The sequence below is a fragment of the Leptonychotes weddellii genome, chromosome 11, assembly GCF_054177405.1.
Source record: "Leptonychotes weddellii isolate Sample4059 chromosome 11, ASM5417740v2, whole genome shotgun sequence".
NCBI classification, from domain to species: domain Eukaryota; kingdom Metazoa; phylum Chordata; class Mammalia; order Carnivora; family Phocidae; genus Leptonychotes; species Leptonychotes weddellii.
In genome coordinates, this window is record NC_138379.1 from 83,195,310 (window position 1) to 83,215,367 (window position 20,058).

The 20,058-nt window shown below is 40.1% G+C and overlaps 1 protein-coding gene and 1 pseudogene across 4 annotated transcripts in view; one reads left to right on the forward strand and one right to left on the reverse strand.

Annotated features, from left to right (window-relative positions):
- SIK3 (SIK family kinase 3) overlaps positions 1-20,058 on the forward strand; it is a 245,508-nt gene that overhangs the window by 20,984 nt on the left and 204,466 nt on the right. The window lies entirely within an intron of this gene.
- LOC115937084 (U6 spliceosomal RNA) lies at positions 11,346-11,421 on the reverse strand (annotated as a pseudogene).

Consider the following 20,058-nt stretch of genomic DNA (forward strand, 5'->3'; position numbering starts at 1 on the left):
ATTACATCATTAGTTCTAGATGAAGTGTTCCATGATTCATTGTTCGTGCATAACACCCAGTGCTCCATGCAGAACGTGCCCTCCTCAATACCCACCACCAGGCCAACCCATCCTCCCACCCCCCTCCCCTCTAGAACCCTCAGTTTGTTTTTCAGAGTCCATCGTCTCTCATGGTTCGTCCACCCCTCCGATTTCCCCCCCTCCATTCTTCCCCTCCCGCTACCTTCTTCTTCTTCTTTTTTTTCCTTAACATATATTGCATTATTTGTTTCAGAGTGTACCTGTCATTCTAAAATCAGCATCCTGTTTGCCAGGGCAGAGAGGGGCTGGGTATCCGCTTGTGACGCAGACATAGAGGCATCTAGGCACTGGCAGAGCAACACAGGTTGACTGCCACCTTGGAGTATGGGAGAGTAAGGCAAGCCAAAGCGTAGTGGTTCTTAGAGAAACTGGAGGCTCTCAGAGTTCCCTAGGACAGACTGGGGGGAGCATTATTTAAGATCTGTTAGGGGAATGCATTTGGCAGAGGTCATAAAACAGAAACAGGCAATAAACAAAACAGGATTTCTAGAGACCCCAGAGTCAGGGAGGGGATGGTAGTATGCTAATGGCAAGGGAATGGCTGTAATGTTGCTCGTTTTTGGCTTCAAGCCTGAGTACTGGGAGAGGGGCTTCTTCTAGAGACTAGGTGAAAATATAAGAGGGTAGGTAAGGCAGCCAACATCTGGACTGGAGAGAGTGAGCATCATGGAGGACAAAATCAGCATGATTCATGCTTTCGTCATATGGTTAATACTATTTGGAAATTTGGGCGCCTGGGTGGCTCAGTTGGTTAAGCGACTGCCTTCGGCTCAGGTCATGATCCTGGAGTCCCGGGATCGAGTCCCGCATCGGGCTCCTTGCTCGGCGGGAAGTCTGCTTCTCCCTCTGACCCTTCTCTCTCTCATGTACGTTCTCTCTCACTCATTCTCTCTCTCTCGAATAAATAAATAAAATCTTTAAAAAAAAATACTGTTTGGAAATTTGAGTATAGGCCTGGGTTATTAGTCTTCCATCATAATTACCATATGCTAAGTGCTTACCGTGTTCCGGATACTTAATGTAATGCAGGCTAACCTCTCAACAACTTTGCAAAGAATCTGTTGTTACACCTAGTTGAGGAAGCCTGAGGTTCGATTATGTAACTTGTCCAAGGTCACATATCTTTTTAGTGGTAGAGTTATAAGTAGGTCAGCATGACTCCAGTGCTTTTTGTTCTTTCCATGATAATAGGCATTAGGCACCAAAACTGAACAATGGAATTCTAAATAACCAGAATTCTGTCACTGTCATTGTAACTGTTAATATGTAACCAGATACCTTGCCTGTTACAGATGCTTTAGGCTGAAAGAGTGAAAGGAATGCTAGGGAAAAAAACGACCCGTGGAGATGCTACGAACTGACCAGACTCACTCTGAATAAGCATATAATTTAAATTAAAGTCGTGCTCTTGCCATGCATGTGTAGCTTTAAGTAAAATTCTCCAGTGTCCTCTTCCCGCATTAGATTGCTCTTTCTGAAGTCTTCTCTGTAGAGATAATATAGCTGCCAGAAGACTGTAGCTGGGGGTAGCCAGGACCTAGAACTTTTTTGTGGTAGAATGTCTGGGGAATCAATATCCAATAAGACCACTCACTGTAATTATGAATTCTCCTATTGTGAAGTTTGAGGGAGAGTAAGAATCTTCTTGACTTAACAGATTTTGGCTTATAAACTTCAGACTCAACTAGATTTTATTCCCCTCAATCCTTTAACATTATCCTGCAAAATATTGGAGAATACTTACCGGATAATTCTTTTGACTTACTTCAACGACCATTGTGAGGGAGTGTTAATATGGGAGGTTGACAGTTTGGTGAAATAATCACCTGGAAGCTGTGATTCAGCATTAGTCACTGGCCTTTCTGCTAGGTTACACTCCCCTATCCCTCAACTTAATTGTGGTGAGTCTCAGGCATTTGATTACACAATATCAAAGAAACTGACCTTAGTGATAACCCAGGAACATTTCCAGATAGTAAAAATATTCAGGGAAAGAAATTCATCTGCATTAGCTAGTGGTATTAGTTCTCTAGAGAAATGTTAGTACATTTTCCAGGTTATGTCCTAGAATATTACAAGGATGAATGACCATCTTAGGAAAAATGGCCATTTGCACCGTTAGTGTTCTTAAAAAGCGGAAGTGCAACTGAATGTGGTTTCTGTACATGTTCATTTTCGTACTTAATAATATGGGATCAGTTTTACATCTCTCTTGGCTAACTTGTAAAGCCATAGATGATTTGGGTTCAGTGTACCTGTTTTACCTAATTTCTCACCATTATGTGTTTCCTCACTGTCTCATGAAATTGCCACGTTTAATCTTTCATTAAAACTTTTTTTTTTCCTGGAATGCCTGTTCTTTGTTTCTTCCCTTCTTTCCTTTCTTCTATTTATCCTTCTAGTCATCCACCAATATTTGAGTGTCTGCTGTGTTCCAGGCACTGTAGCAGAGATGGGGTGGTGAGCAAGAGAAAGCCATGGTCTCTGCCCACAGGAGCTTACAGTCTATCCTGGTGTTGCTGGTTCCTAACCTGACCTGCCTTCAAGGTTTAGCTATTCTTCTGACCTTTATATAATCCTCCTGGACTTCTTTAGCCCTCGCTGACCCATCTCTTCCATGAGCTACAGTACTTTAAATTTGATTCACACAATGTAGTGCTTAGTGACATCTCATACTGCGGGCTGATTGTTGAAGTGTCTTAGTCTCATCTTACCAGCTAGAGTGTAAGTTCCTTTTTTTTTTTATTTTAAGATTTTATTTATTTGTTTGACAGAGAGAGACACAGCGAGAGAGGGAACACAAGCAGGGGGAGTGGGAGAAGGAGAAGCAGGCTCTCTGCAGAGCAGGGAGCCCGATGAGGGGCTCGATCCCAGGACCCTGGGATCATGACCTGAGCCAAAAGCAGACGCTAATGCCTGAGCCACCAGGCACCCCCTGGAGCGTAAGTTCCTTAAAGGCAGAGGCAGTCCTGTCCTTTTTTTCCTCCATAACCCTGAGCCCAAGAAAGTGGGTGAAAGAAGTGTTTTGATTCACCCTGCCCTGCTGAATGTCCAAGTTACATTAGAAGTCATTGTGAAGGTTATGCTTTTATATTTTTTAATTTTTATTTCTAAAAAAGATTTATTTATTTATTTTAGAGAGAGCAAGCGAGCAGGGAGAGGGGCAGAGGGAGAAGGAAAGAATCTCACGCAGAGCTGAGCGCAGAGCCCGATGCGGGGCTTGATCTCACAACCCGAGATCATGACCTGAGCTGAAATCAGGAGTCGGATGTTGCCAGCTGAGCCACCCAGGCACTCCTATGCTTTTGTTAAAAAAAATTTAATCTTCCCAGTTGTTTGCCTGTCTGTTGTTTCTCTTAATCTGTGCTGAAGATGAACGAAAATGACTCCACTGATTCACTATCCGCATTTGTATTATTTTTTAGTGGGGAATTTGTATTTGAGCTGATATTGCACACCTTCTTATCTGGTTCCCCTTGTGACTAATGAGGGATGAAGTTCCTGGCTAATGTTGATCTCTTAGCACTCTGCTTGTAATCTTTTAGGCTTAGATGTCCCACCAACTATTTATTAACTCACTTAAAATGGGAAGCAGATAGTGTTGTAAATTAAAATTTAAAATTGAGCTCCTCAAAAAGATTAATACAAATGGGAAATAATCTCTTAATGGGGCCTACATTATTTATATTTATATAATGTTAGAACTCAAAACTCTTCCTGAGTAATAAGTGAAATATGGCAACTTCACTGTAAAGGAAGGAGGCTGGATCATTGAATTAAATGTTTTTCTGAATGTGCTAAAAGCTCTGAGGTAATGGCACTTCAGTGTTGGGAATAAGAAGGAATATTTTCTTTATTGAGGAGGAGAGCAGAGGGTACTGGGAAAAGGAAATGCTTGTCTGCCTACACTTAAAAATTGAGACGATGAGTGTATTGAATTGAAGACCATGGAGCAGGAGAAAAGGAAACCATTTTTCCTCTTGAAGTAATCCTAGTTCCTGACTTGAACAAACTGACTGTTAAAAAGAATTACACGACAATAGGGAGATTTGAACATTGACTGATATTTGATGTCAAGCAATTACAATCTTTTTAGGTGGAATGATAATATCGTGGTTATTTTCAAAAGAAAGAGTACTCACCTTAAGAAATACATGCTGAAGTGCAGAGGGATAACATAATATGGTATCTGGGGTCTGCTGAGGAGAGGAAGAAGTGGTCAGGAGTCTAGAGTCCAGCGGCCATTTATTTATAATTGTTGTGGCTGGCTGACGGGTCCAGGAGGACCATTATATTGTTTCTCTCTACTCGTGTAGGTTTAAAAGTTTCCATAATAAAAACGAAAAAGAGGGCGCCTGGGTGGCTCAGTTGGTTAAGCAACTGCCTTTGGCTCAGGTCATGATCCCAGGGTCCTGGGATCGAGTCCCACATCGGGCTCCCGGCTCAGCGGGGAGCCTGCTTCTCCCTCTGACCCTCTCCTCTCTCATGCTGTTTCTCGCTCGCTCGCTCTCTAATAAATAAATAAATAAAATCTTAAAAAAAAAAACGAAAAAGAACTGCACAAAAAACCAAAACGCCCAGCAACTTAGAGGTAGAAGTGTCAAACCTTCCCTTCTGCCTTCTTCCAGCTTGACGCCAGATAGGACAAATAAGTCCCCAGATTGCTGCCGACGTTGCCCAGATGGAATGCAGTGCAGCTTTCCATCCCTTCACGTTTGAATCTGTCCGTAGTGCAGCATCACTGAGAGAGCTACAGTGTGGGAAGTTACGACAGAAGTCATTCTATCTGTAAGATGCGTCTTTTTATGTAGGTGAAGATAGTAAGGTTTAAAAAGCAAAATATAATTAGAGAATAGGAAAATAACGGCATAAAATTAAATGCCATATTTTATAGTGCTGATTAAGCACCGAAAGAACACTGGATTAAGGATAAGAAGTTTTGTTTGTTTGTTTTTCAGGATAAGCAAAATTTTTATTAGGCCAGTGGACTTTGGGATCACCTTTAAAACAAAATATAGGAGTTGGATTGCTGATTGCTGAGTATGGGGACAGCATGTCTAGGGAAGGAAAATACTATGCTTGAGGGAGAGTGGATGAATTTGGATTGGTGTATTTTATTAATTAATTATTTTAAAAATATTTAAGTAATCTCTACTCCTGATGTGGAGTTTGAACTCATGACCCCGAGATTAGGAGCTGCATGCTCTTTCGACTGAGCCAGCCAGGAACCCCTTATTTTTCATCATCATCATCATCATCATCATCATCGTTTTAAAGATTTAATTTAATTTTTTATTTTTTAAAAAAATTTTATTTGTCAGAGAGAGAGAGGGAAAGAGTGTGTGCACGAGAGCGAGAGAGAGCACAAGCAGGGGGAGCAGCAGACAGAGGAAGTAACAGGCTCCCCGCTGAGCAGGGATTCCCGACGCGGGGCTCGATCCCGGGACCCTGGGATCATGACCTGAGCTGAAGGCAGACTCTTAACCGACTGAGCCACCCGGGCGTCCCTAAAGATTTTATTTTTAAGTAGTCTCTACACCCACTGTGGGGCTCAAACTCACAACCCCAAGATCAAGAGTTGCATGCTCTGCAGATTGAGCCAGCCAGGCGCCCCTAGATTGGTGTATATTTTAGATAAATTGGATGGGCTGGGTTCATAAAGGACATGATTTTTTAGCTGAGGCATTTGGACTTGATCTTATAGGCTATAGGGAGCTGTTTTTGACTCTTAAGGTACCTAATTATTCATTTGATTTGATGATAATATAGTATATTATTAGTTGCATGCTTTTGCACAGAGAGTATAACTTGACTATATGATTTTAAAATTCTTTTTCACATAAATTCTTTATTTCTGTAGTGCCCCAAAGAACTGTTCAGGGACCAGAATTAATATTTCTATTTTAAAAAAGGGAGGGAGGTGCCTGGGTGATTTAGTCAGTTAGGCATCTGCCTTCGGCTCAGGTCATGATCCCAGGGTCCTGGGATCGAGTCCCACATCGGGATCCCTGCTGAGCAGGGGAGTCTGCTTCTCCCTCTCCTTCTGCTGCTCCCCCTGCTTGTTCTCTCTCTCTCTGTCAAATAAATAAATAAAATCTTTAAAAAAAAATAAAAGGAAGGACACCGAGGTACTCAGAGTTAGTGACCTTAATAAAATGTGAGTGAGTCATTGGCAGATCTGGGTTCAGATCTGATATATTGGGTTCTGAGCTCCTTCTACACACTTTACTTATTTAAAAGTAATTGTTTTCCACATGACTGGTTTTAATTGTTTTCCACATGACTGGTTTTCTTTTTTGAGATGTGTGGTACATATAGGTAATGTTGACCCTAGGCATTTCTTGCCTTTTCTTACCTACCTTCTTCCTGGGAATATATATATTTGTTCTTTATTTTTTATGTGGTTCTAGCCAGTTTCTCCCCAGCAGTTCAAGACCCAGCACTTTTTTCCCCCCGTCCTGCCAGTTTGTTGGGTGGTAGTTTGATTGCCATTGATAAATCTGCCCACTGTAATGTTATGCCCCGGACTCATGCTTCTGATTGCTACCGCTATGTATCCTGTTTCCCTTCTGCCCCTGCAGTTTATAAAATGGGATAATAATCCCAGCCTTTTCTGAGCTTCTTTGTAAGAGTGTCAAGATTTGAAAGTAATCTAGTGGAAGGTACTATAAACATCTTAAGAAACACTATAATTTTATAGATTTCCCCCCCAAAATAACATTTTAATCAACTTAAGACATAATTTGCATTCAATAAAATTGAACCATTTTAAGTATACAATTTGCGTTTTGACAAATATATACAGTCATGTAATGACCACACTATCAACATGTAGAACTTTGCTGTTATCCCAAAAAGTTCCTTTAGTGCCCTTTGCATTCATTCCCACTCCCGCCTTCAGCCCCAGAAAACCCCTAATTTGCTCTCACTATAGGCTATCTTTGCCTATTCTGGAATTTCATGTGAATGACCTTAACCAGGAGGTTTCAGCATCTGTTCACTGTTGGGAGTGCCTGGGTGGCTCATTCAGTTAAGCTCAGGTCATGATCCCAGTGTCCTCCTCAGCAGGAGTCTGCTTCTCCCTTTCTCTCTGCCCTTCCCTGTGCTCATGCATGTGCTCTCTCTCTTTCTCAAATAAGTAAAATCTTAAAAAAAAAGAGATTCATTCACTGTTGTTGTCTGTATCAGTAGTTTGTTACTTTTTATTGCTGAGTGGTGAATCTGAGTAATGTTTCATTATATGGCTATAACAGGATTTGTTTATCCATTTTTCTATTGATGAACATGTGAATTGTTTCTAGTTTTTGGCTATTGTGAATAAAGCTACTAGGGACTTGATGTGGAACTTTGGGTAGACTTATGTTTTCATTTCTCTTGGGTAAACACCTTGGAGTGGGAGGACTGGGTCATATGGCTGGTAGGTGTGTGTTTAGCTTTTTAAGAAACTGCCGAATTGTCTTCCAAAGTGGCTGTATAAATTTACATTCTGTCTAGCAGTGTATGAGGGTTCTCGTTGCTCCATATCCTCACCAACGCTAGGATGAGAAAATTTTTGCCATTCTGATAGTTGTATATGCTATCTTGTGCTTTAAATTTACATTTTTTCATGACTAATGATATTGACATCTTCTCATGGACTGACTTGCTAGCTGTAAAGCTTTGGTGAAGTAGTTGTTCAAAACTTTTGCCTGTTTTTAAAAATTGGGTGGTTTATTTTTTTAATGTTGAGTTTTGAGAATTCTTTGTATATTCTGGACACAAGTCATTTATCAGATAAATGCTTTGCAAAGATTTTCTTCCATTCTGCAGCTTTCATCTTTTCATCCCCTCAACAGTGTCTTTTAAGAGCAAGAATTTTTATTTTGAATTCCAGTTTATCCATTTGCTCTTTTATAATTGTGCTTTTGGCATTTCGTCTTTATCCTGTCTTTTCATTTTTTAAGGTAATAAATTCGTTTGGAATTTATCAGACCAAACCAAGGCAGGAAGTCAAACCATATTTCATTTTTATGTTGGGTAAGAATCACTAGAGACAAATTATTTTCTGTGGGATCGATTCCTGAATTTTCTCAAGCACAAATTTTCTAGCAATTAGAAGTCAAATGCAGTGCAGATATATTACTTTTTATTTTTTATTTTTTATTATTATTATTTTTTAAGATTTTATTTATTTATTTGAGAGAGAGAGAAGGAGAGACAGTGAGAGAGTACAACCGGGGAGGAGAGGGAGAAGCAGGTTCTCTACAGAGCAGGGAGCCCAATGCGGGGCTCGATCCCAGGACCCTGGGATCATGATCTGAGCCGAAGGCAGACGCTTAACCGACTGAGCCACCCAGGCGCCCCTACTTTTTTTTTTTTTATAAGATTTTATTTATTTATTTGACAGAGAGACAGCGAGAGAGGGAACAAGCAGGGGGAGTGGGAGAGGGAGAAGCAGGCTTCCTGCCCAGCAGGGAGCCCGATGCAGGGCTCGATACCAGGACCGGAGCTGAAGGCAGATGCTTAACTGACTGAGCCACCCAGGCGCCCCACAGATATGTTACTTAATAGTATTTTGAGTGTTTCCAGAGAACTCAATTTGTAAGCTGTTTAATTACTAATTACCCATCCTTTTCTGTGAAAGAACGTAAGTTCTATTTTAAAAAGGTGCTTTTTCTAAAGGGGCTGCTGTAGGTATAAGAATCCACAAATCAAGATCTGTGTAGTAGCTAATAATCATAAAGTATAAAGTTCATTAAGAGAACGTACCTAATTTGTGGTACTGCTTATCAGTAGAAAAGAAATGTAAGCTCTTGTTAAATCCTAACCTACTACTGAGGGTAAAATGCCTTGTAGCTGAATTGGAGGAGTGATGAACCAGCCTTTATTATCCAGTTTTGAGAGTCAGTTGTCTCCAAGAATGAAGAAAAAGGAGTTAAGATTGGGAGGCAGTAAATAGTATGCTGTTTCCATTTCACATACTTTAAGAGATAATGGCAAAGGCGTAAGGTTGTATAATTTTTGGTGTCTCATGATAATGAAGTATGTTATAAATTAGATAAAACAGGCACTCTCAGTTGTTTAAAAAAATTTCTTGGTAGTTACTGACAGATTATACTGGAGAGGAAGCTTGAGTCTCAGCACAGAGGTGATTTCAGTATTACAAATACTGAAGGACTTTGACCTTTGTTCTGAACCTGCTTTCTCTTGACCGGTCTCTCTATGAATTCTCAATGCTGCACTCTTACTGCATGCTTTTCCTAGACCTTCTTGATACCATGCTCGCGGGTATGTGATAAAATTATCAGTGTACCTGAAGAGGTTTTTTTGGCTGAATACAAGACACGGAGTTTGCAATTTCTAACATTACTGACAAGGTATGTCCCTCTCTTAAAAGATGAGGAATCTTAAGAGCTTTAACTAAGAATTTAAAACCTGGGTATGCTGTCCTCCTGATCATTTCTTTTTCACTCACATCTTTTTTTGGCAAATCAAAAAATTTGGCCAGAGGGATTGTTTACCTTTTGAAAAAAAGAAACTAGATCCTGCAGTTTGTTTTGGTTGCAAATATCTGGGCAGCTGAATTTACACTGAGCAGAAGATGTTGCCCTGCTTAGTGGATGCTCTAGAAACCAAGAGACTCTGCCTGTTACATGTATGGTGAAAGGTAATGAATCTCTTCTTTCCTTTGTGGGGAGAATGCCAACCTCACTAATTTATGGCTTCATTGTAGTTATGTTCATATCTTCTGAGACATGGCTACTGATTGTTTTAGATTCATCATGTTTGAGTGACAGTTTTAGGGAAAGGGGAGGGTATTTAGTTCCAAGAACTGGTGGTTTTTAATCACTTTAATCAATTCAGGTCTAATGACATGAAGAATAGTTAGTATTGGGCAGATGTACATGTAGTACATTTTGTTAAGTGTAAGTAGTAAAAAAAAAAAAACCAACCTTTAAGTAGTCATGTAATTCATTATAGCGGCTGAAAATTTTGTGTAACAAACCAGTGAAGCTAATTTCTGATTCACACAGAGCAGAAGAATTTAATATTCTAACTTCAGCAAAAGGCAACTAAAAAAGCAACTTGAACCACTTTATGTGGCTTTCAATATGTAAGAATACTTTTTTCATCTTTCCTCATATGTTTTACTTCTTAGTCATTTACTTCCAGTAGTTTCCAAATTAGTTGAGGGAATTCAGGTGGTAACCGAGTTCCCTGTGGTACAGGATTTTCCTGCTGTGTATGTGAACCACTTTTTCTGGAAAAACCCTTCCATTGGCAGTCTTCTTGAGGGCATGTACTTCTCTACACTTAGTGATTTGGGGGCTGAAGCCTGTGTTTAGTCAGAGATGACAAAGGGCTGAAAAAAATTTTTTTTCCAGTTTACTGACCGAGAAATGATTCAGAATTGAAACTGAAGTGAATATGGAGTTACTTGCAGTTATTCTTCTACAGTTGCTGTCTGTTACTATTAGGCATATTTTGGACATGTGGTTTCCATTTCGATATTCTGTGTTATGTTGCTAAATTTCTTGTCTGGTTTAGACACTGCTTTTGGAAATTAGGTTGGAACTAGCTTTGAACAGAGGGCCACTAGAAATTGAACATTGTGGTCCCTTTGGGGAGGAGAAGTTGGCATATTTTTACTTAAAGGATTTTTAGGAAAATTTTGATAACAAAAATATATTTTCCAGATGTTATAAGCTTTTGGGGTTAAGTACTTGTTAAGAAAACCAGGAAGCTTGTGAAAATGTTTGCCTTTAAAGTTAAAACTCTCAGTACTTTTTTCTTTTATAATTAAACAGAGGTAAGTTAAAAAAAAAAAAAGCATGTTCATTGTAAAGAGTTCAGTGTATAGAAATTTATGAAGGAAAAAGTGCTTGCTCCACTCCCGATTTTACTCTCTAGAAATAACTGTTAACAGTTTGGTATATGTTCTTCCATATCTTTTTCAGTGCACATGCAAATATTTGTAGGTGGATTTGGGGGGTTTATTTTATTTTGTGCTATTGCAGCTTTTATAATTCAGTCTCTTTACATATATAAAATCTACTTTACTTTCCCCCACACCCCACTTTTCTGTTAGTTTTTTGAAATGTTACTATTCATTTTCTTAATCATGTGTAGGACTTTAAAAAGTCCTGTGTGGTTATTAATGCTTCGTTATGTATGGTGTAAGTATTTTCTCTCGTATAATTTGTCTTAACTTTTAACTTTTGTGGTGTATCTTTTGTTATTTAAAAGGTTTTATTTTACTTATTTTTTTTTTACATGTCTGTATAAAAAATATGGAACATTTCACGAATTTGTGTGTCATCCTTGTGCAGGGGCCATGCTCATCCTCTCTGTATTGTTCTGCTGGGACTTCTGGGTTTTATGGTATTCTCAGGAGTGCAGGTACCCATCTGAACAATTAAGTTTTCTTCTAGTGCTTTGTAAATTTATTTTTAATATTTAGGTTTTAAACCCACTTGGAATGTATTTTCAGTATAATGTGAGATAAGGATCTGGATTTAAAAAAAAATTTTGGTAGCCAGTTGTCCTAATAGTTTATCACTTACATACTTATTTGAAATGGTCTTGTTAACATAGAATCTTATTTATTTAAAAAGATTTTATTTTTAATGTAATCTCTGCACCTGATGTAGGGCTTGAACTTACAACCCCGAGATCAAGAGTTGCATGCTCTACCTGCTGAACCAGCCAGGCGCCCCTTAACATATACTTTTGACAGACGGTGCTTATCTGTGTACCTGTACTGCATGTTTTAATTATAGTCACTTTAGAGAATATTTTGAAATTTCTTTAACTATTACAGTTGATTCTCCCTCTCTTTTTAAAGTAGACTAATCATAATCATGAGCAAATAATAATTTGGACTCTCCCAATGCTTATGCTCCTTTTTTAGTGACAATGTTGAAGAATAGTTATGGTGATAATAATACCTGAGGGATCCTGAGGGATCTTATTAAAATGCTGATTCAAGCAATTGTGCTACTAGATGTTTACCCAAAGAATAAGGAATACTAATTCAAAGGGATACATGCACCCCGATGTTCACTGCAGCATTATCTACAATAGCCAAATTATGGAAACAGCCCAAGTGTCCATTGACTGATGAATGGATAAAGAAGATGTGGTGTGTGTGTATGTATGTATATATATATATATTTTTTCACACACACACACACACACACACACACACACACACACACACACTGGAATATTACTCAGCCATAAAAAAGAATGAAATCTTGTTATTTGCAATGACACAGATGGAGCTAGAGGGCATAAGGCTAAGTGAAATAAGGCAGAGAAAGACAAACCATACTGTTTCACTCATGTGGAATTTAAGAAACAAAACAAGCGGGCAAAGGGAAAAAAGAGAGAAGGAAATCAAGAAATAGACTCTTAACTATAGAGAACAAACTGCTGGTTGCGGGGGATCGGTGAAATAAGTGAAGGGGATTAAGGAGTGCACTTGTGATGAGCGCTGGGTCTTGTATTTAATTGTCGGATCACTGTATTGTACACCTGAAACTAAGATTACACTGTATGTTAACTAACTGAAATTTAAATAAAAACTTAAAAAAAAAAAAAGATGGTGTGTCAAGAAAAATACAGACTCAGTAGGTCTGGGGTAGGCCTGAGAGTCTGCATTTCTGACAAGACCCCATGTGATGTTGATTTATAGGTTTATAGACCTTTGAGTAACAGGGGGCTAATATTTGTTACACTTAATTCCAGTCACTGTTCTTAGTGCTTTATATGTATGAACTCAGTTAATCTTCTTAACTCCACGATGATGATGATCTCCTAGTTTACCAGTAGAGAAACTGAGATTTGGAGAAGTTTATGACTTGATCACAAGTCATAAGACATTACCAGTAGGTAGAAGAGCCAGACCTAGCCCAGGCAGAGTTGGCACCCTAAATTTCTTGAATAGATTTCCTCACCAATATCGGACATTATTTTCTCTTGCGTGACTCAAATGGTAATACCTTTAGTTTTTGTTCTAAATTAGTAGACTTTATTTTGTGAGCAGATTTATAAAAATTGAACAGAAAGTACAGAGAGTTCCAGATATCCCCTTACCTCCGTCCTTCCCCCTGTTTCCCTTAATATTAACATCTTGTATTAGTGGGGTACATTTGTTACAGTTGATGAGCCGATATTGATATGTTATTATTAATTAAAGTCTGTAGTTTACATTAGGGTCCACATTTATTTTGTATAGTTCTGTGGGTTTGGACAAATGCATGATGTCATGTATCTACCATTATAGTATCACACAGAATAGTTTCACTGCCTTAGGCATTTCCCCTGCTCCCCCCAGTCATCTCCTTCCCTCTCCCCCACTTATCTTTTTGCCACCTCCATAATTTTTCTTTTTCCAGAATGTGATATAGTTGGAATGGTACATTAGGTAGCCTCTTCAGATTGGCTACTTTTCACTTAGCAGTGTGCATTTAAGCTTCCTTCCCGTCTCTTTGTGGCTTGATAGCTCCATTCTTTTTATCACTGGATAGTATTCTATTGTCTGGATGTACCCTAGTTTATCCACTTACCTACTGAAGAACATCTGGATTACTTCCACATTTTGGCAGTTATGAATAAAGCCGCTGTAAAATCCACGTGCGCATTTCAACTCTTTGGGTAAATACAAAGGAGCGTGATTGTTGGATCATATGGTAAGAGTATGTTTAGTTTTGTAAGAAACCACCAGACTGTCTTCCAAAGTGGCCGTTTGGTTTTGCATTCTCACCAGCAGTGAATGAGAGTTCCTGTTGCTCCACGGCCTTGCTAGCATTTGGTGTTGTCGGGGCTTTGGATTTTTGCCACTCTAATAGGGGTGAGCCGTATCTCATTGTGGTTTTAATTTGCAATTCCCCAGTGACATAGGATGTTGAGCATCTTTTCACATGCTTAGTTGCTATCTGTGTATATCTTCTTTGGTGAGGTTTAGATCTTTTGCCCATTTTTTAATTGTTTTCTGTGGTGGTTGGTTGTTTTTTTAGTGTTGCGTTTTAAGAGTTCTTAGAATATTTTGGATACCTGTCCTTAAATCAGATATATGCATGGGTTGTTTCTTTCTTTTTTTTTTTTTTTTATCAGATATATGTTTTGCAAAGATTTTCTCTCAGGTTTTGGCTTGTCTGTGTCTTTAGTTTTTACCATTATGGTGATGCTTGCCCTCGAATTGTAACAGATAATCATCAAGTTAAGAAAGTTTCCTCTTTTTTGTCTTTCTGAGAGCTTTTTTTCAGGAATGGTATTCAGGGAATCTTTGAAAATTATTTGACTAAATAAATAGATGAAGCTTTGTTATTAGCAAGGCATGCCTGTTTTATTCTGGATACTTAACAACACATTCCTTATGGTGCTGTATTTAAGAATGTAACCGAAAATTTAATTCCTGGTCGTTATAAATAGTTTACTCTTACTCCTTCCCTGATCGCTTGTCTTTTTAATGTTTACGTCGGTTGCTTGTCCAACATCCTCATCTCATTCTGGCTTGATCTTTACTTCAGCTGTCTGTCTCTCCACTTGTCTGTAGCAATCTATTCCTGGGGCCGGTCAGACTGCCACCTCTGAAATCATAAATTTGGAAATTTGCTCTCTGAACACAATTTCCTGTCTTTTTAGTTCTGCCACTTGCTGAACTTACTCTCCGATTTCACGGAGGCCTCCAACCCCTGAAATCTTGCCTGTCTCCAAATGTATGACATTCTTTCTGGCATCACTTTCGTCCACGTGGACATAGTTGGTCACTTTCAATGAGTCATACGTATCCTCAGTTCTTCTGTCCCCCACGCCATACCCATCTCCAGCTGTGGATTAACAATGCTGCCCATTTTCTGTGTTCCCGCTTTAGGGCCTGAAGAAATGATGGAATCGTGTTTATTTGTTCAGTTACCAGCATGTGAGTTCTGCCCTCATCTGTGCTTCTTATTCTTGTTAGTAGCCCTCTTTGCCTGTAGCTGATTTCTTTTCTCCTTCACCAGAATGACTGTTCTTTCCAAATCTTGACCCATTTTTGGTGAGCTCACGCTCACCTCCCTCTATCACAGAAGACCCCATAGTCCAGTAAAGTGACCCTAAGAAAAAAAAAGAAAATTCATGGGGCGCCTGGGTGGCTCAGTCGCTAAGCGTCTGCCTTTGGCTCAGGTCATGATCCCGGGGTCCCGGGATCGAGCCCCACATCGGGCTCCCTGCTCCGAGGGAAAGCTGCTTCTCCCTCTCCCACTTCCCCTGCTTGTGTTCCCTCTCTTGCTGTGTCTCTCTCTGTCAAAGAAAGAAATAAAATCTTTAAAAAAAAAAAAAAGAAAAACCCAGAAATCTGTTATTTCTTGTATCATACCTTCTGTTACTCAGATAAAGATAAAATTCCTAAGTTTCACGTGCCCTTTCTAGTTGTCCAGTCTCCTCTCTCGCCTCTCTGAGCCCCAGATTCATTGGCCTTTTGTCAGATTCTTAACATGCCACACTCATTCTTAGCATAGGGTCTTTGTGTCCGTCCTGCCCTCTGCCAGACAGTTTTTCTCTTTCGCTTTTTAATTCATATTCATCTTTGGAACTTAATTTATATGTCGCTTGTTCAAAGAAGCTTTCCTGACCTTCCATTTGCCTGAAGACAGATTAGACTCCCCCTGAAATAATAGTAATGAGACTAACAATAATAGCAAACATACGATGTTTATTGTGTGCCGGGCACTGTTCTAAATATGGCCTTTTTTAAAAAGGTCTTCACGGCAACCCTCTGGGTTAGATAGATGGGGAAATAAATAGGACCTCTAATTGTCTCCATTTTATAGATGAGGAAACTGAAGTGCTGAGTGTTGAGTCACTTGTCCCAAGTCACATAACCAGTTGGCAGCAGAGCTGGGATCTGCACGCAGCAGTTAGGCCTTGGAGCTCATGCTCTAGACTGCTGTGCTGTAATATAATGCTAATTATGATTGTGTAATTTGGTTAATGTCCACCTTTCTTGGTAGGCTCTCAGTTCCTGGGGTTCAGAGACTGCATCTGTGTGGTTAATTTTTGATCCTCCAGTGCCTAGAACAGAGCCCGGCAGCCAGTGGGCTGTGACAGAATGAATCCGCCGACCATTCCGCTTAACTGAGTAAATAGAAACCTCCGTGAGCGTCTTCAGTTTTCGTCCCTTCTGCTTCCCCACACTCAACCCCCTGGATGGAAAGAATAGGTGCTTGTGTTTATTGCAAAAGTTAATCCCTCTGCCTGTTTACTTTCTCTATCGTAGAAGTCGTATTTGCACTTGGTGGCTAAGAAGAAGTAGTGAAAATGTCCATAAAGTGAATGTCCTTCATCCTCTCCCTCCCTTCCCGTTCTCACTTTCCAGAGGTGTCGGCTCCGAGCCAGCAAAGTGTGTATCTTCTGAACATGCACGGAGTGTACAGAGTGTATGGTTGCTTATATACACAAGAGGGAGTGTGTGTAATATGGACACTCGTTTGAGTTTGCTTTTGTATTAAAAATTAACTTCTAGTATCGAACTGTAGTTTTGCAAGCTGTCATCATTGAGGGTACATGGGCTGTCTCTGTAATACTTTTTAAAGTGGCATGTGACTCTCCAATGATCTCAAAATAAAAAGTTGAAATAAGAAATTAAATGGTAGAGACCTTTCCCTGTCTGCATATTTATCTCTTTCTTCTAAAGGACTACAGAAGACCCCATTGTATAGATGCGCATTACTTTATTTTACCTTTCCCCTGCTGATGGATTGGTAAGCTCTTGCATTTTTTCATTTTTACCAGCACTGCTGTAGGGGGTACAGCCTTGCATCCATGGCTTTATCCTTGCTCGGGTATATGTGCACAGCCAAGTTTTAGAGGAGAGGGGATCAAAAGATCCATGCGTTTGAAATTTTGATGGAAGTTGGCCGGCTGCTCTCCAAACTGGTTTCTACTTTTCACCAGCAGGTAGGATAGAGCCCGCTCTCTTGCAGTCACCTGCACTATCCTGATCCTGTTCCTCCACTTCTTATTCGGGACTTGAAAAGAAATTATCCTTTTCCATTTAATATCTCTCCTTCTCTCTTGGCTCGCTCCCATCTGCCCATCCTCCAGCAGCTCCTCCATATTGATGAGACTTTTCTTTAGTAACTAAGTGCTTGATCTGTATTTATTTCTCCTTAAGGCAACCTGAAGAGGTAGCTCCTGTTGTTATCCCCATTTTACAGGGAAGGAAACTGAGACATAGAGAAGTTAAGTGACTTGCCCAAGGTCACCCAGAGAGTGAGGAGCTGGGTAATAATGCAGTCGGTCTGACTGCAGAGTCTGTGCTCTTCCCCACCACACTCTCAGAGAGGGTTGGGAGACTATTGCCAGTTGCTCACATCCATCCTGTGGCCTGTTTTTTGTATAACCCAGCTAACATGCTTTTTACATTTTTAAAGGGTTGTTAAAAAAAAAAAAAAAGGAAAATATGGGACCATGTGTGACCCACAAAGCCTACAGAAAAGTTTACTTTTCTTAACATTAAATGAGATCGTTCCTGTAAAAGTATTTAGCATAGAGCTGATACTTAATAATAGCTTAAGAAATATTAAAGGCATCATTACTGTTTTCTTTTCTTTTTTTAATTTTTATATTAAAGATTTTATTTATTTATTCATTAGAGACAGAGAGAGAGAGAGAGAGAGAGGCAGAGGGAGAAGCAGGCTCCCAAGGAGCAGAGAGCCCGATGCGGGACTCGATCCCAGGACCCTGAGATCATGACCTGAGCCGAAGGCAGACGCTTAACCATCTGAGCCACCCAGGCGCCCAAGGCATCATTACTGTTATTATCAGTGCCTCTCTTTTACCATCCAGCTCTACGTCTCCTCTTTCTCCTCCGCACCTACTGCCCTGGCACATCCACTGAACTGCTCTCGGAAGGGTTCTCAGTGCCTTGTTGCTAATCCTATTACTCAATTTAAACTCTGGTTCTATCTGAGTTCTGTGAATCATTTGACACTAACTACCCTATTCTTTTACACATTTCCTTTAGTTTTCAAACCAGGAGTGCCTTTCGTGTTTGCTTTTTCTTCCCTGGTGTTACTACTCCTTCATGAACTCCTTTGCTACTCCGTTTCTCTGCCGGCTTTGCAAGGGATGGGATTCTTCTGGATTCAGTCCTTGGCACTCCCTCCCTCCCTCCCTGTCTTCTGCGCCACTTCCTCTTCTCTTCCCTCATCTGAATCAGGAAGCCCTGCATTTGGGTGAGATTCCATCCTTTTCTGTCTGAGCAGTCTGAACGGTTTACTTCATCTCTTGGTTTTTTTCTCTGTAAGGATGAGAATAGTAGCACCCCCCTCAGGATTGTGTCGATTAGATGAAACCATGTATGTAAAACATTCAAACCGTATCTCATTTACAGCAAGTGCTTAGTAAATAATAGCAACAGGAATAGTAATAATAGTGTAGTTGTGTTGTTATTGTAACTCTGTACCTCTAGCACTCCCACCTTTCTTCAAGTCCACATAAAGCTATTCAGTGGCCTGCTAGAGACCCACACTGGGACACTTCCCCAAACGCTTTAAACTCTGAGTCTTAGTCTTTCTCTGGCTTCAATATTTAGTGACTGTGGCCTCAAATAAATGACTTATTTTCTTCCAGTCTTAATTTCTCCATTTTTGAAAGGGCGACGGTAATAGAACTTACCTTCTTAATATCGAATGAGATCGTTCTTGTAAAAGTATTTAGCATAGCGCTGGTATGTAGTAACAGCTTAAGAAATTAGAGGGACGCTTGGCTGGCTCAGTTGGTAGAGCGTGCGACTCTTGATCTCAGGGTCATGAGTTCGAGCCTTACATTGCAGGGTAGAGTTTACCTAAAAAAAATATTAGAGCCAACACTACGATTATTATCAGTGTTATTATTATTCCTCTTAAAATTTGATCTTCCTTTTGCCCTATTCCGCTTAGAACAGGAGCCTCAGCCTTTCCCGTCTGCCTTCGTTTCCTGACCCTCCACAGGCAATTAGTCACCAAGTACTGTTGGTTCTACTTCAGAAGCATCTGCTCACATTCATCCACTCCTTATCATTTCTTGACAGAGTTATTGTGTAACCTCCTAATTGGTCTCCTGGCCTCTGGGCCACCTTCCCCCTTTCATCCAGATTTATCTTTATTGAAGGCAGATCTCTTCACATCACTCAGCAGTAAAGGCCTCAGATGAGCCCCTCTTAACCCGAAATATAAAGCCTGCAAGGCCTATAACACCTCAGTCTTTGATGGCTTCCTCTCTTGTCCCTGGAAACTAGGAGTCCTCCACGAGAAGATTATGCTTCTGACTATTCTTTGACTGCCCTTAAATCTGATGCTCGGTCCCTCCTGGTATTGCTCCTCCTTCATTCTTGTTGCTTAGAGTGCTGTCCCCTGACCCACTCCCTGCAAATAAGCAACCCTCCACCCCAGACAGCTTGTCTGTCTGGTGAATGCTTGGTTGCCCTTCAGTGGTGGGTCTCAAAGATGCCATCTACTGTCTTCTGCTCTCTTTGGTCTGCACTGCCCTTCCAAGCAACATTAATTGGTCCTTCATTAAGGGGCATTATGGTGGGCAGTTCAGTCCCTGAGTTAGGAGCCAGTCTGGCATGGTTAATCATGTGGCTGCAGATCTGGATAAAAGTGTTCAACCAATCTGTGCTTCAGTTTCCCAATCTCTAAAAAGTGGATAATATTAGTCTTGTTGTGAGGATCGTGAATTAATATAGGAAAAATGCTCTGAATAGGACCTGCATAGACTAAGTACTTCATCAATATTGGCTGTTATCATCATCATCATCATCATCATCATCATCATCATCAAAGCATCTCTTACATACCCCTGTAATGGCATTAAGTGCTTTGTGTTACATTGACTTTTTTGTGTATGTTTCCCAGTAGACTGTGACTTCTCTGAAGGCGGGACTGTTGCAATCATCTGTGTCATCGGTATCCAGTACCCAGTGGGCCTTGAGTAAACACATTCAGTCAGTTGTACTGTTTGCTCAGC